Here is a 15627-nt window from a genome sequence, read left to right as displayed (position 1 = left end):
GTACTCTTCCTACTTCGAAACAATAGTCTACAGAATTTTCTAAATGGTGGTTTTCAGTGGCATTCGGAAATGAATAAGAATACTTACAAACCAATACATTGCCAAGTCCTTTATAAGTTTTACACTGTGGTCCACACATAGAGCAATCCACACCATAAAACTCGGGAAAGTTCCTTTCTTGTACCAAAATCAAGTGTTCAGTGTATTTCTTAACTGAAGCCATATTCACAGTAAATTTCTCAGACAAAAGAGGTATGTCAATAAACACAAAGTGGACTTGTTAGACTCTCTTTCTAGAAGTGGTTCCCAAGCCCCTTTTTTTTTCTGAAACAAATAATTGACCAAAACAAGTAAAAACAGTAGCAAAGTTTATTTGAAAAATTAAGAGTGAAAGGTAAGGGAGAAATTAGCTCTGCAGAGCAAATTTGGGTAGAGTAAGAGACGAAAAATAAAAATAAAAGTGCACCCTGGGGAACACAGGGCAGGATACTGGGTAGCAAGCTCCTCATGGCATCTGTGTCCTCTTATTTCTTCCACACATCACAGGAACCCAGTAGAATTCCACATATGGGGCCTTGGGAATTATCTGGTGCAGGTGTCCTCAAATCAGGTCAAACTTACTCTGACAATCAGCTTTGCCACACCCTGCCTTCCTGCCCCTGAATGACATCATTGCTTTAAACATAAATATCTAGGTGTCTTGGTTACTTTTTTCTCCTTGCTGAGACAAAATACTTGATGCCCAAGATGAAGAAAGGAAAGGTTTACTTAGCTTACAGTTTATAGAGGTTTCAACCATACTCGGCTGGCTACAAGGCAGGGTGGCATGGCTAAGTGGCAACTGTTCATGGCAGTTACAGCCACAAGAGCAAGAAGGGCGTAAGGGAAAAGCATGCCTCTTTCCCTCCCTCATATGATATGCCAACTACCCACTCCTGGGTGGGTGCAGTGTTCACACCGCCAATCCCTACGCTAGACAGCAAACCAATCACAAACAATAGACTCAGCCACCACCATGACTGCATGAGGCTTTGAGGGGACACCCAGATACAAACCATAACATTATTTCAAAGCAGATGAGGAAGTGGAGTCCATGCTTTCTTTTCTAAATCAGGTTGGCTCCCCTTACCATATCATTCACCACATTATTTAAGGAAGCTCCAGACCTACACTAACCCTGTGGGTGGCTGGGCCCTTTGGGTCTTGTGGACCTCTGCCTATGGCCTGGTCAGAAACACCACCTCCTCTTGCAGCAAGAGTCAGAGTTGAAAGAGATGGCGATGTCTCATGCATTAAATAAAGGCTCTCTGCAGCTTAAAAACAAGTAGGATTTTATGCATCTGATTGTTTTGAAGTAAACTTCAAAACAGGAAACTTTAAAACTTTAAAACAGGAATCTGTTATAAAACAACTGTGGTTTGACTTGTTTTCTGACATTTACATAATCTGTCTCTCGGATGATAAAAGTCCAGCAAAAAGTCATCAGGCTTTAAAAGAGGATATGCTTGAACTTACAAAGCAAGTCTAGGCACCCATTAACCTATCAAGATGACACAGCTTTGCTAAAAGCGTCTATTGTTGAATAGGCAGGAATTCTTTACACAATGTGATATTTTACATTGGTTGGTCAACTACAGATTATTTTAATGGGTAGAGGTCTGTAATTTTTTTTTTTTTTTTTTTGTCTTTTTCCTTTTTATCAGTACCGGGGATCGAACTCACGACTGCCTGCTTGCAGGGCAGGCGCTTATGCCGCTGAGCTAAATATCCAGCCCCGAGGTCTGTAATTTTTAAAAAATGTGATGTGAAAGCTCATACTTTGTACATGGAATGTATCAATTTTCTCAAATATTAATGGCAGGCTACAAGATAATGCAATGAAGCTCGTACATGCAAAAAGATTAGAAGCTTTTGATTCTCAGCTGGTCACTGGAGTAAGAGAGATCTATGTTAATCTTTGTTCTAATTCTGTGGTTAAGCTTCAGAATTATAGGGACAATTATGAGAAGAAATACTTGGATTCAACAGAGATTTTATAGAAACACCCTCATATTTACAACAAAATAGTGTACAGAATTGTATGGAATACGCAGATGCTAATTAAAAGAAGAAAAATGAGTACATTATTTAGAAATAAGAGAAAAATGTAACTGCTGAAGCACTCATGTAATACTGTGTGAATGTCTTAGTGACATCATTTAAAGAGATTAACCCAGTGGAGCATCAAGGCATGAATCAGTGAAATGAAACTGAGAACTTATATTCAGTATTTTCATTGATGAGCAAAATTTGTAATGGGAACTTTGGAAGGAACACATCATATGTCCTGGCCTGATTACTCCCAAAATTGTTATATAGACTTAATGCTATCCCAGGCAAAATACCATTAGCATGCCTCCCAGAACTACAGGAAATTCATTGGAACTAAAAGAGACCTAGAATAACAAAAGCAATTCTGAACAACAAAAGCAATGCAGAAGCCATCACAAACCCTGACTTGAAATTATACTACAAAGCTACTATGATAAAATCTGTATGATACTGGAAACAAAACAAAACAAAACAGACTTGAAGATCAGTGGATTAGAAGATGCAGACACAATTATAAATACACTCAGCCACCTTATCCTTGACAAAGAGGCCAAATATCTTTACTGGAAGAGACTCTTCAGTAAATGGTGCTGTAAAAACTGTAGAGCAGTTACCTACACTATTTAATAGATTTAGTAAACTCAACAAAGCAGCTTTTCAAGATGATCCATGATTTCTTACTGCAAGAGATAAGGTGTATAAAGCTGTTACAAATGATATTATCATATTTAAAGTGCTACTGGTCCAAAACAAAGATTTTTTTATGAGGTATCACAAAGCTCAACAGTCTTCTATTAGATATCTCCCCAAATAGTAAAATTGAAAAATATATGATAGAGTGGTTAAAAGAAGTTGGGATGCCAGCAGGTTATGTAAACAGGCTTCTCAGTGAATTAAGAGTTCAGTTTAATAAAAAATGTAAAAGTTCAGAAAAGGGGTAAAATCAGCTTCATTGGACACTTGTAGGTCACTGTAGAAGAGAGAAGACAACGAAGTAATCAGTTCAACTTAGAATACTGAGAACCCAACAAACTATCATACAAATAATGCAAATCAGAAAGAAAATTAGTAATGCTCAGCTGCAGACTAAATTAGTAGAAAATTTGAAAAATATGTTCTTACCACAAATGAAAATGATAAAAGGGCAAATAGAATGGCTAATAGAACACAAATATATTAGAAGATATGAATCTAGTATCAACACTTTTCATATACACACCATAATTTCAAATATGATAAACAATACTAAGAATTCAGATTTTAGAGTGCCTAGGCAGAAAGTTGTCACAGTTTGAGCTACAGGAAAGGTTATCTGAACTTTGGTTGCATAAATTTTCAAATCTCTGCCTTCCCTTTACAAAGTGACTATAGTTTGCCAGTCACACTAGATAGCATAATGGTATTCTTTTCATGTTGCACACTCTGTAACAGCACGCTGTTTTATGGAGAAATTCCCATTCATGAAAAGCCCATTATGAACTTTTTTTTTTTGGTACCGGGGATCAAACAACCTTGTGCTTGCCAGGCAGGTGCTTACACCACTGAGCTAAGCCCCTGGCCTCCCCCATTATGAACTTTTAATAGTAAATTTGATTTTTACCCACCAGGAAAAATATAGATGAGACGGTAAGTGCAGGTTCTCTGTCTGTCTCTCCCTTCCTCTCTTCATCCTGCTTAAAAAAATGTACTTCCATAAACAAAAATTCTCAGAATCCAGATATTCATGTACTAAAAATGCTGCTATCTTTGCTTTTTTAAAAGTACAATAAAATTACAGTAGTAGAACTCCTCGGGTTTTTTGATGAAGGGAGTGAGCTGATCAATACTAGGTGAGGGCAGATGCTGGTGAGCAGGTAACCATGTCACAGAATCAAATTGTTCAAACTGTGGCAGCACATATACAAATTGCTCAGAGCCTGCTTCAGTGTCATAACTGGATCTAAATGGTGACCTAAAAATGGTATTAAATATTTCTAACTTGCAAATTTTTTTTTTGCAGGTGTTTTAGTTATGTTGCTAAATGATGAGTTTGAAAAATCCTTATATGGCTGGAGAACTTGTACGAAAGTGAAGTTTATATTGTTGCTTCAATTGAGAAAATACAGATAGGGAGGCCATTATGATTACAGACTAAGAGCAAAACAAACATATTCACCAAGATACTTCATATTTGCATACCTAATACTTATTATGCCACATATAAATTTATTAAAAACAATGCAGATATTTGCTCTGATATAATATATGTGTGGGACCTAACTCTTTAATCTGCAGCATAGAACTGTTGGGTATTTTGAAGTCTCATGATTAGGGATTTATAGCCTTAGGTTTCTGGAAAGAAAAGCATTTCTTTTAAAAAGTTAATACTTATCAGTCATTTAGGAGGAAGAGAGAAACAACAACATAAGACCCAAAAAAATAAGCAAAAATGTTACAATCTTATCATGGGTAGCAAACTTGTCAAATATATACATATAATTTATACAATGGTTCCTTGGTTCAGGAAATTAATTCTTTCGACTATGCTGGGTGCAGAATTTGTTCCACATTCTGGTTGCAACTGAATTGCAAGTGTATGCATATGTAATTCTGTGACCAGAATTGTCAAATCAATTTTCCCCAAAACCACTGAATTTGATTCAGTTCTTGTTCAATTGAGTTTGCAACCAGAATCATGGGAAAAAATGAAGTTCATGAATCAAAGTACCACTGTATTTCAAAAATAAATATTTAAAAAATGTTCATAAGGGAATAGTTGCCTTGTTCCTTTCAGTCATCCAAAGTAGCAATTTAATAGTTGCTGGCAACTAAATACAAAGAATGGTGGAAATTTTAGGACTTGAGACTATGAACAAGTGAAAAGAGAAAAATTGTACTACCCAAAACAAAATGACAATATGGATTTTTATTTATTGTATGCATATTTCAAATCTTCTTACAAATTATTTTCTTTTTGATCATAGGCAGTATTTGAAAGTTTTGAAGAAAGTAGGAAGTAAGACTGCTAAAAGGCATACAATATTATATTTTGCAGAGTGCTTGTAAGAACTTTTTTCATAGAATGTGTCACCAGTCTCAAGCAGCATTGTGAGCTTTCTGCTAAAAAGAAGAAAATTTAAAACATTTAAGGTTTTGATGAGTATACTATAGTCAAATGCTTGTTCTAAAACTCATAGAAAATTGGGATTTTGTTGATAATTATAAAAATTTTAAGGTAGTATATCTCAATTATTAGACCCAACACATTGAAATTAACATTAGTGTTCACTGTTTTCTGTAATTAGACAACTATTAATACTGAACAAATAGGAAATTTTTTTACGCTTTTTTTCTTTTTTTAAATTTTATTTAAAAGGAAAAAGAGAAAAAAACAAAACAAAACAAAGCAGTGTAAGGGTACAATTAATAGAGAGCTACAAAAAAAAAAAAAACAGTAAGAAATCACCAGTTAATAGATTACAATTATCATCTTAGAGATAGTTGCTCAAGTCTCAATATCAAAACATACAAAGTGGACATTCAAACAGTGAGACTGCAAACAGTTGTGTTCAATGATTCAACCAAAAACATTAATATGGTCATCTATTTAACACAAATTTGAACTTTAAAAAAGAAATGTTTGTAATAATTATGGCCTTTATGTGTAACAAACAGTTTGGTATTGCCATGTTTGTTTGCCTAATACAAGAAAGCCAAAGGAAAAAACAATAGGAGAAAAAATTACTGTAGGCCATTTTTTTAATTTATAAGATTTGTTGTTTAAATCATAATTGTTCTAAGAATTCATTTGGAGTTTCTAATCTTTTTTGGTCATTTAAGAATGAGAACTATGGTGTTTTGATTTGTAAAGGCAAATTGAATTCAAAGTAGGTAACACTGAATCTATAGCAAAGGTTTTCTATTGAATTTCATGAACTTTTAATAGCAACTTATGTCCTAATGGTACTTGGGGGAGGGTGAACAGCAACAAATACTGTAGACTTATAGTTTTGATCATTTTTTAAAATCACATATAAAAAGTTTAACTAATTTTTGGTGTTTTTGCCCATTTTATTGACACAGTACTTACACCATTGTTGAATTTTCTTTAGACATGTTTGGACTTATCTTTCCTAATTTAAAAAACCAATTCTTTACAATGAAGAAAATAATTATAACCAGCAACTTAATGATAACCATATTACTAAGTTTTTGTTGGAGAGTTGAACAAAACTGTTTGCAGTCTCGCTGTTTGAATTCTCACATTATATGTTCCACTTTTGTATCTTGAACAACTACTTGTAAAAGGACAGTATGTAAACATCAACTAGTGATTTCTTACTGTTTATTTTTCTCTAAACGTATGTATTATTTCTACCCTTTTTCTGTTTTGTTTATTCTTTAAATAAAATTTTTTTAAATCCTTAAAAAATAATAATTATAACCAGCAACTTGATAAAAGTACAGAACCAGTTAATATTGTTTTGTTTTTAGAACCAGGATTGAATTCATCACCCAGTGCTTGCAAGGCAGACTCTTGTGCCGCTGAGCTAAATCCCTGACCACCCCCCCTTAGCATTTTTTATCAAGTCCTTTTCTCCAACTGTGCACTTAAAATTTGTGCCATCTGAGCAAGGATGACACCTCAAGTAATTATGAGACAAGAAAAGCCAATCTCTAAACTCCAAGACCCAAACCAACTTTTTATGAGTAAGCTGCAAGAGGACTTTCAAAGTTTAAGTTTTAAACATTTGCCTTCTAATTTAAAGATGGAGCCATCTGAAAAAGTAATTTGTGTTGTCACCTCACTGCCATGAAACACAATTTAAAAAGTGAAAATATATGCCATTTTTGATGTTTACTGTGAGTTAAATACTAGAAAATTATTGTTTCAATGATTTCAAGACATTTTAACAGAAGTGTTGAAGTCTTCCAATTTTTACCTTTATTGTAGGAGGTCCCTGAGTTCTATCAACCTACTTAAATGCTATTTTTACATAAATAATAAAATTTTCAAAACTGAAATGTTAGCTTTCTTATTCTTACTTTTTATTATATATAATATATAACTTTAGTAGTGAAAGAGATAGTTTTCATTATTTGCAGTAATATGTCATTAGCCATGTTCAAAGGACAAATTTTTAAAATTCAAGTAAAAGATTTGCCAGTTTTTCAAAAGATTTGCTATCACACATTTAAGTGGGATTTTCTATTTTCATGTAAGTGACTGAGATGCTGTCTTATAAATTCCTCCAAGGTCATGTGTGTGAAATAAACAATACATAAGAATTTTCCTGTCATCAATTCCTAAGGTAAAATCTGTCCTCAGGGTCTATATGATTTTTAAATGTGTATCACTACATACTGAGATGATAATGCTGTATAATTCTAAATAGTTGAGGTCTGCAAGCAGGAGGCTGAAATATTTTGATAAGCTGATTTAATTTTTGGATTTTATTTTTTAAATTGTATAATTTATTTTCTTGCAAAATAAAAACATAATAGTAAAGCTTTTAAAAATAAACACCTGGCCGTCACCATATTGCAATTAAGGGAAACAGCTGGGAATCATTACATTTCCAGGTAAATTTGACTTCCTGTCCCAAAACACAGACACACAGAGACACACACAGACACACACACAGACACACACACAGACACACAGACACACACACACACACACACACACACACACACACATATACACACACAAAACTTCCCACAAACATTTAAAGAAAGAGGACGAGCCAGGCATGGTTCCAGCATTTGGTAGACTGAAGCAGGAGGATTGCCACCAGTTTGAGGTCAGCCCAGGCTAAATAGTGAGGCCAGACCAGCCTGAACTACATAGTGAGACATATTTTCCCTTCATGAGTTGAGAGTTGTAACTTAATAGCTTGATTTCTCCAAACACTGTAGGAGGTAAATATATTCATAAACCACTAAGGTTTTTTTCTACTTAATTTTTATTTAGCATTGCTCTAAAATGATGTCTGTTATAGAAGCATTCTTATTTTTATGTTATATAAGCTGTTATTTGTAGTTCTCTTACTGTAACTTTAAAAGAGATGAGGGGCATAGCACTAGAAGAAACATTGATTGAATGGTAGTCACAGGACAAGGGTGACTTCTCTTCATCAGTCAGCTGGTTAAGGAAAAAGGACTAATATTCATTAGAATCTTTTTCTTTTCAAAATGTTCAGTCTGCAGAGGTACTAATCAAGGACATGGCTGCAAAAGCGAATGTTTTCAGTCATACAATTTGCTTTAGAGCCTCTTCTCTTTCATATTATTACAGATTCACCTACTTAAGTGAGTGAGACAAGAGTTGATGCCTAGCCTCCAGTTATTTATCAGTTGATATACCGATCACAGCATCCCCAACCCAAGTGAAAGAAAATCATTTTAGGATTAAGACATAATCCTAACCATGAATCGGCTTTTAATATAATGAAACAGAAAATCCTGCTGTAAAAATGAGTAAGAATATGAGGAAACAAAAATAATCAATTTATTGAAATTTATAAGTTAAGAAGTTTAATAAAACACAAAGCAAAGTGGAGCAGAGTGGTACATGTCTGAATTCTAGCACTAGAAATGTTGAGATAGAAAGACTGTGAGTTCAAGGCCAATCTCAGCTATGCAGTTAGTTCAAAACCCATCTCAGTTATAACCTGGACTATATAGAGAGACCTTGTGTCAAACAAAACAAAACAAAAGTAAACCAAGAAATAATTAGAAAAACTCAGATACTCTTAGGAACTCAAATAGAGGCCAGTTAATACCTTCTTAGCACAGAGTAAAATTAACTTGTTTCTCCAATCTGGAACATAGTTCAATGAAGTGCTCATGGGCAAAAGGCCAAAAGCTCATCAATTCTTGGGCCAGATTAGCTATGTTCAAATTTAAGATCTGAACTAATGCCTACAGTTCAAGTGTGTTTTTAATAAAGAGAAAGCTGGATTTTAAAGCAATACTCTACTATCACCATTCCTATTCAACATAGTTCTGGAAACAGCCAGAGCAATTAGACAACAAAGAGAAATAAAAGGAATAAGGATAGGAAAGGAAGAAGTAAAATTGTCATTATTTGCAGATGGCATGATACTCTACATAGAAGACCCCAAAAACTCCACCAAAAGACTTTTAGATTCAATAACCAAATTTGTAGCTGCATTAAGAAGTCAACACTCAAAAATCAATAGTATTCCTGTAATTTAAAAAAAAAAGCATTACTACATTAGGATCAAATATACAGCTTTTCAGATCACAGGACCATCTCACTTTCTGTATTAGGAGAAAAAGCAACGGGAAGTGTTAAAAGGTAGAATCCTTAAATTGCTAGCATGAACTTTTTGATTAAAAGTAATTAGACATTAATTTAAATTTTGATAAGACTATTATAAAAAGTAAAACTATTTTGCTTCCATATTAGGGAAATTGCATTGTCTTCTAATCTGCTCTGAGTAATGAGTACAAAATAAAAATCACTTTTTTCTCTCATTTTTTTTCCTCCCCACTATCTTGTTCAAAATGTCTATTACGTACATAAATTATGCCTGTTAATAGGTGACAACTTATTTACATAAGTTCTGTCAGCAGTTTCTACATTCAGACAATCATATGAGGCCTTTGAGCTCAAACTGCTAGCTAGACTTTGAAGATAACTATTATTATAGTTGCTTATCAGTGGTGAATAATAGCTCTTCTTAAATACTGTTCATTTGGTGACTCCATATTCACTACCAATTATGTGCAATTAATGATTGAATCCATTTCAAAAGTAAGGACTTAACGCCTCTAGCTTAAGAAGTACCTTGCTGTTATTACCTCAGCTAATTCTCTATGGAATCTATGTTTGGTTCAACCAGCTGTGTCAAAGACTTAGCTCTTCTGGGATTATAGTCTGTCATATCCTGAAAGACTCTAAATTCTCTAGGTTTTCTAGCATAAAAACGTCAGTTCTTTTAACTTTTTTCCTCATTTTTTAAAATTAATTTTAAATACTTTTATTGAAGTCATTGCATTTCTTCATATAGTACAATACTTATAAAGTATGTTATCTTTTCCCTGTGCACATATTGCATATTCAAGTATTGAGAATGCCAATACTTTGCTGTAGCAGTTACACCTTAATAACTGCCACAGAATTTGCTACAAACTTAGGCCCTTCAATGATTTATTATAGAGGTTGGCTTAATCAACCTCTTCAATGGTGGGCCCTGAGGAAGCACCAACAGAGGGAGGAATTTCCCCACCAGGGGAGCCCCCAGGCATTCCTCCAGTCACAGCACCTGGACTCTGGTACAGCTGGGTAATGATGGGATTGCAGACTTTATCCAGTTCTTTTTGCTGATGTTCAGATTTTTCCTTCTCTGCAGTCTGATTCTCATCCAGCCAGTTGATGATTTACACTTGTCAAGAACCTGGTTTATCTTCATCACTGATCTAGCCCTGAAGTTTCTCATCTTCAACAGCTGCTTTCATATTCAAAGCATAGGAGATGAATTCTTGAAAGGCACCTTGTCCCTTTGCTTCTCATCTTCAGCTTTGTACTTCTCTGCTTCCTGGAATCATGTACTATATGTCCTCCTTGCTCAAGCGACCCTTGTCATTAGTGATGGTAATCTTGTACTCTTTTTTTCTATACTTTTGTCAGTGGCAGATACAACCAACGATGTAACTGACATCAATACCACAAATGACTTCCTTCTGAGGAACACCACAAGGTGCAAGAGGTGAGCCTGTGAGTTCAAACTTGTCAAGCAGGTTGTTATCCTTGGCATGTTCATCTTCATATACCTGAGTAAGCACACCAGCATAGTTGCCAGAGTTGGCAGTGAAGGTCTGTGTCTGCTTGGTGGAAATGGTAGTATTGCCCTTGATGAGGACAGTCATGACTCCACCAGCAATTTCAATACCAACAGAAAGAGGAGTGACATCCAAGAGCAGCAAATCTTGAATAGTTTCAGACTTGTTTGCAGATAGATTGGTTGCCTGAACAGCTGCACCATAATCAACAGCCTCATCAAGGTTGATCCTCTTATTCAATTCTTTTCCATGAAAAAGTCTTATAGAAGCTTCTGGATCTTGGGGATACTGGTAGAACCACCCACCAGGACAATGCTATGGATCTGTGACTTGTCTAGTTTGCATCTCAAAGAACCTATAATGGAGGTATAGAAGTCAATTTCTTCATAGAGGGAATCAATCTCAATACTGGCTTGGGTGCTAGAAGAGACAGTTCTCTTAGCTTGTCCACATATAGTTCAGAAATGTGGACAGCTCTCTTGTACTCACTGATGTCCTTCTGCTTGCTCCTGAACAGCTGATCACTCAGTTATCAAAATCTCCAAATTGGGTGTTTCCAGCTGTAGATTTCACCTCAAAGAGTCCATATTACTTAGTAGTGAGGATTGACACATCAAAAGTAACACTACCTAAATAAAAAATCAGCACATTTCTTTCAGCTCCAACTTTTTTTAATCTAAGCAATAAGCAATAGCAGCAGCTGTTGGTTCATTGATAATTCTGAGTACAATAAGACCAGCAATGGTTTCAGCATCTTTGGTTGCCTGATGCTGAAAGTCATTAAATAAGCTGGTACAGTGACCACAACATTGGTAATAGTTTTCCCAAGGTAAGCTTCTGTAATTGCCTTCATTTTTATCAGCCTGATAGAAGACACCACCTCTGACAGAAGCTCTTTGTCTCTCTTTTGTGTTCTATTTGAATCTTGTGCCTGCCTATACTGTTCACCACTAGGAAGGGCCAATGCTTCAGGTCAGACTGGACAACAGCATCATCAAATCTACATCCAGCCAAACAACAGGCATCAAAAACTGTATTGAGGGGGGTTCACTGCAACTTGATGTTTGCAGATCTCTGATCAGTGGTTCGGCATCAGTGAAAGTGATGTAACTCAGAGTGGTTCAGTTTCCCTGATCCTCGGTGATTATCTCCACTTCTCCATGCTGGAAGACACCCACACAGAAGTAGGTGATGCCAAGATCAGTGTCAACTGCAGGTCCCTTTGACATGGTTGCTCATGTGTAGGCCTGGCTCTGCTGGTGAAGAAATCACACAAAAAGCTACCAAGCTGCCAGTGCATTACATGAATTCACCATCTTTTTTATATGTTATGATTCATGTGATCTTTTCCTCAAATTTTCTATATTTCTATTTCTACTTTAGATAGGTGTCAACTATGATACATAGAATGCTGTAATATTGTGAGAGCTCTTCATCTCTTACTCTTATAATGCAACCTAGTATTATTTCATATATATATATAGTTGTTTTTGTTTTAAGAGAATAAAACCAAGCAAAACAAAACAGAACAAAGCCAATCAAAACAAACCAGCATAAGTGACACAGAACTTCAAAACATTATTAAATCAACAATGGCTACCATAATGCCTCCTACCATACTCAAAATAGCTGCAGATACCTTCAGACATAATAAAAATCAAACAAAACAATATAACCAATAAAAACAAAACAATGAATGCAATAAAGGACTTTAAAACAAGATAATATATCCAAAATGGCTACATAATCTATCCTGCTGTCCCCAAATAGCTCCCCATGCCATCAGGACACAATAAAATCAAACATACAAAGAGAACAAACTCAACAAAATAATGAAAAACTCAACCCAACTCAACAAAATAATGAAAATAACACAGGCCCCCTAAATAAGACAATAGGGAATCAACAATGGCCACCACCCTCAGAAGAAGATTCCCCCATAGATGCTACACTGTGTATTGCCATTCTGACTAGATGGTCAGACCATTGGGTTTAGACCCACAAAGTCAGTAAAACACTAAGCACTACAAGCATTAAATTGTTCTCCACCTTAATAGCCATCATCATAGCCTGTGTTTTTCTGGATCAACCTATTGCTTACAGTGGAGTGGGGGTGAGGGTGAGGTGGGGTGTTGGCTCTTCCTATATCCCAGCCCATGCTCCAGAAGGAACTGGCATCTGGCTCCTGTCGAGTGGCAGTGCATGGCACTGATTCTCAGTGAGGGCTTGCTTCTTGGTGACTTCTTGTTCTCTTCCCCTGTAGTCTGCGAATGGCTCTGACTTACGGGAAAAGGCTGGCATCTGGCTGTACTTCCAGCAGCATGAGCATGGTGCCAATTCTCAGGGAGGGCTTGTTTCTTGGAGGTTTCTTGTTCTCTTCCCCTGCCGTCTGCAAATGGTGCTGACTCATGGGAAAAGGCTGGTTTCTGGCTATTCCCCCAGCAGCCCATGCATGGCACTGAATCACTGGGAAGGCTTGCTTCTTGGCCTCTAGTTGTTGTTGTTTTAAGACAGTCTCACAATGTAGCCAAGGCTATCTTCAAACTCAAGATGATCCTGCCTCAGCCTCCCAAATGCTGGGGTTACAGGCATATGCCACCATGCCCAACTCTTATATTTGCAATTACATTTCATTATTATCAGATTTTAAAATCTGAACTCAGCCTTTTATTTCTCAAAATATATTTAATGAGTTATTTGTTTACCCTAGTGAATTTCTTTGTACCTATTTTACTGGAAACTGTATTTCTCCTGGGTGATTTTTAACTTTTTTGTATTTGCTGAGGCAAGCAACATCAAGAGTGGAGGATACACAGCCTACAGGTGCTCAAGACCTATCTACTTCAGTTTTGAAAGGAACTACTGCAGTGCCTGTTTGGTTTATTCATGAAGAAGGAAATGAAGCTTCATTATTTAACATACCTGTTGACACTGGAAGGTTATTCTGTATAATCAGCCCTTTTGTTAGTCAAATTTGTACTGCTTAAGGTGACCCGAGAAGGATGGGCCTTCCAAAATTGAATAAATTGAGAAGGTACTATGATCAGTCTATTGCAGCTTTATGTAGTATATGAAGTCATTGATAGTTAATTTTGATAAAAACAAGTCTTTTTAATAGAATCTATATAGTATACATTGAGATGGGGAATGAGTTAATTTTGAATAGTTTTTTCAATAGAACCCATGTAATATGTACAAAAAATGGGGAGTGATTTGTGAAAATGCTTTATCTAGCCAAGTATGGTAATATGTGCCTATAATTCCAACATTCTGGGAGGCTGAAGTAGGAAAATCACAAGTTCAAGCCCCACCTGGGCAACTTAGAGAAACTTGTGTCAAAATGAAAAATAAAAAGGCTGAGGATGTAGGTCGGTGCAAAGGCCCTGGGTGCAATTCCTGTAGTGCAAAACCAAAAAACATTTTATCTTTCTGCGAAGTACCAAACTAGATGTGGCTAAAAGCACAGATCCTGGACATACACTTCCTGGGCTGTGATCTCACAACCAGGTATGTTATCCTGGGAAAGTTACTTAACAGCTTTTGCTCAGTTTCTTCATTCATAAAGTGGAGATAATAATCCTTATATCGAGAATGAAGTGAGTTATATACAGGATAGGCAGTCAGTCCTTCATATCTTCAGGTTCCACATCTGTAGATTCAACAACCTGCATATTGAAAATATTTGAAAAAAGAATTATATCTATATTGAATATGTACTAACTTTTTCTTGTTATTTTCACCTAAGCAATACAGTGTAACACTTATTTGTATTATTTACATTGTTTTAAATATTACACATAACATGAAGATGATTCAAAGTACTATGTAAAGGAGCATGCATATATTACATGCTAATTTGATAGTATTTTAAATGCCATTTTATATAAGGGACTTGAGCTTCTGCAGATCTTGGTGTTCACAATCTTCCATGGATACCAAGAGAAAACTGTATATGTAAGTCTCTTAATATAACATCACCAAAATAAACATTACATAAGCACTAGCTGTTATTACTTAAAAGATGAATTATGTATTCTTCTCTGACAAAAATCTAAGCAGTCCAGATTTCAGACGTTTTTACCTTTTCTGTGATACTGTCTGTATTATGTTACACACACACATACTTACTGTACCCTTTCTTTTTCTGGTTCTGAGAACTGAATCATATCCTCAAGCCGTAGAATAAGCTACATTTTTAGCCCCTTTTATTTTGAGATAGGGCCTCCTAGGTTACACAATGCTGACCTCAAACTTGTTATTCTCCTGCCTTGGTCTCCTGTATATCAGGGATTAAAGGCATGTGCCACGGTGTCTGAGGCATGCTTTTGGTTTTACCAACGAGTTATGAAGCATCCCTTTTCCCCTCACCATGTTTACATGTTATGTTTACATGTGTTTTGAAAGAACTTTGAAGAGAAAAATTTGAAATATTTTCAACATTGTATGACTTTTATTTATGGAAAACAATGTGTATAAATAAAAAGCACATTAAACTCTGCATATGCTACAATTTTGAAACAGTTTTCTACTTATCTGAATGTTTTCCAAATAATGAATTTCAGTAAGTCTTAAACCTATCTGCTGATAAGGTAAAATACAATGCTCTTTATTTATTAGAGCTGCTGGTCTACAGCAAAAAAAAAAAAAAAAGAAATTTACTAGTCAAAATTCAACAAAGACCTTTATAGAATTCGTTTATGGTATCACAAAAAAAAAAATGAGTACTTCAATAAAGCCAACGATAAT

General features: G+C 35.5%; 1 protein-coding gene and 2 pseudogenes across 5 annotated transcripts in view; 1 reads left to right on the top strand and 2 right to left on the bottom strand.

The window, feature by feature from the left end:
• Window positions 1–15627, bottom strand: part of Sgk3 (serum/glucocorticoid regulated kinase family member 3) — a 163736-nt gene that overhangs the window by 120419 nt on the left and 27690 nt on the right. The window contains exons 2-3 of one of the 5 annotated variants that reach the window (XM_063257401.1): window positions 12983–14546; window positions 3696–3761 (exon numbers count right to left, since the gene is read on the bottom strand). The gene's annotated coding sequence lies outside the window, so the exon portion shown is untranslated. The remainder of the gene's footprint in view (window positions 1–3695; window positions 3762–12982; window positions 14547–15627) is intronic. The other 4 variants (XM_063257402.1, XM_063257403.1, XM_063257404.1 and 1 more) reach the window with 4 other exon arrangements.
• Window positions 352–12976, bottom strand: LOC100715005 (heat shock cognate 71 kDa protein-like; annotated as a pseudogene).
• LOC101788237 (cullin-5-like) lies at window positions 1671–2335 on the top strand (annotated as a pseudogene).

The sequence above is a fragment of the Cavia porcellus genome, unplaced genomic scaffold (assembly GCF_034190915.1).
Source record: "Cavia porcellus strain 051 isolate PalLab524CR breed Dunkin Hartley unplaced genomic scaffold, mCavPor4.1 scaffold_10, whole genome shotgun sequence".
NCBI lineage: Eukaryota > Metazoa > Chordata > Mammalia > Rodentia > Caviidae > Cavia > Cavia porcellus.
Note: the sequence above shows the minus strand (reverse complement) of the source record. Positions and strands in the feature narration are given on the sequence as shown.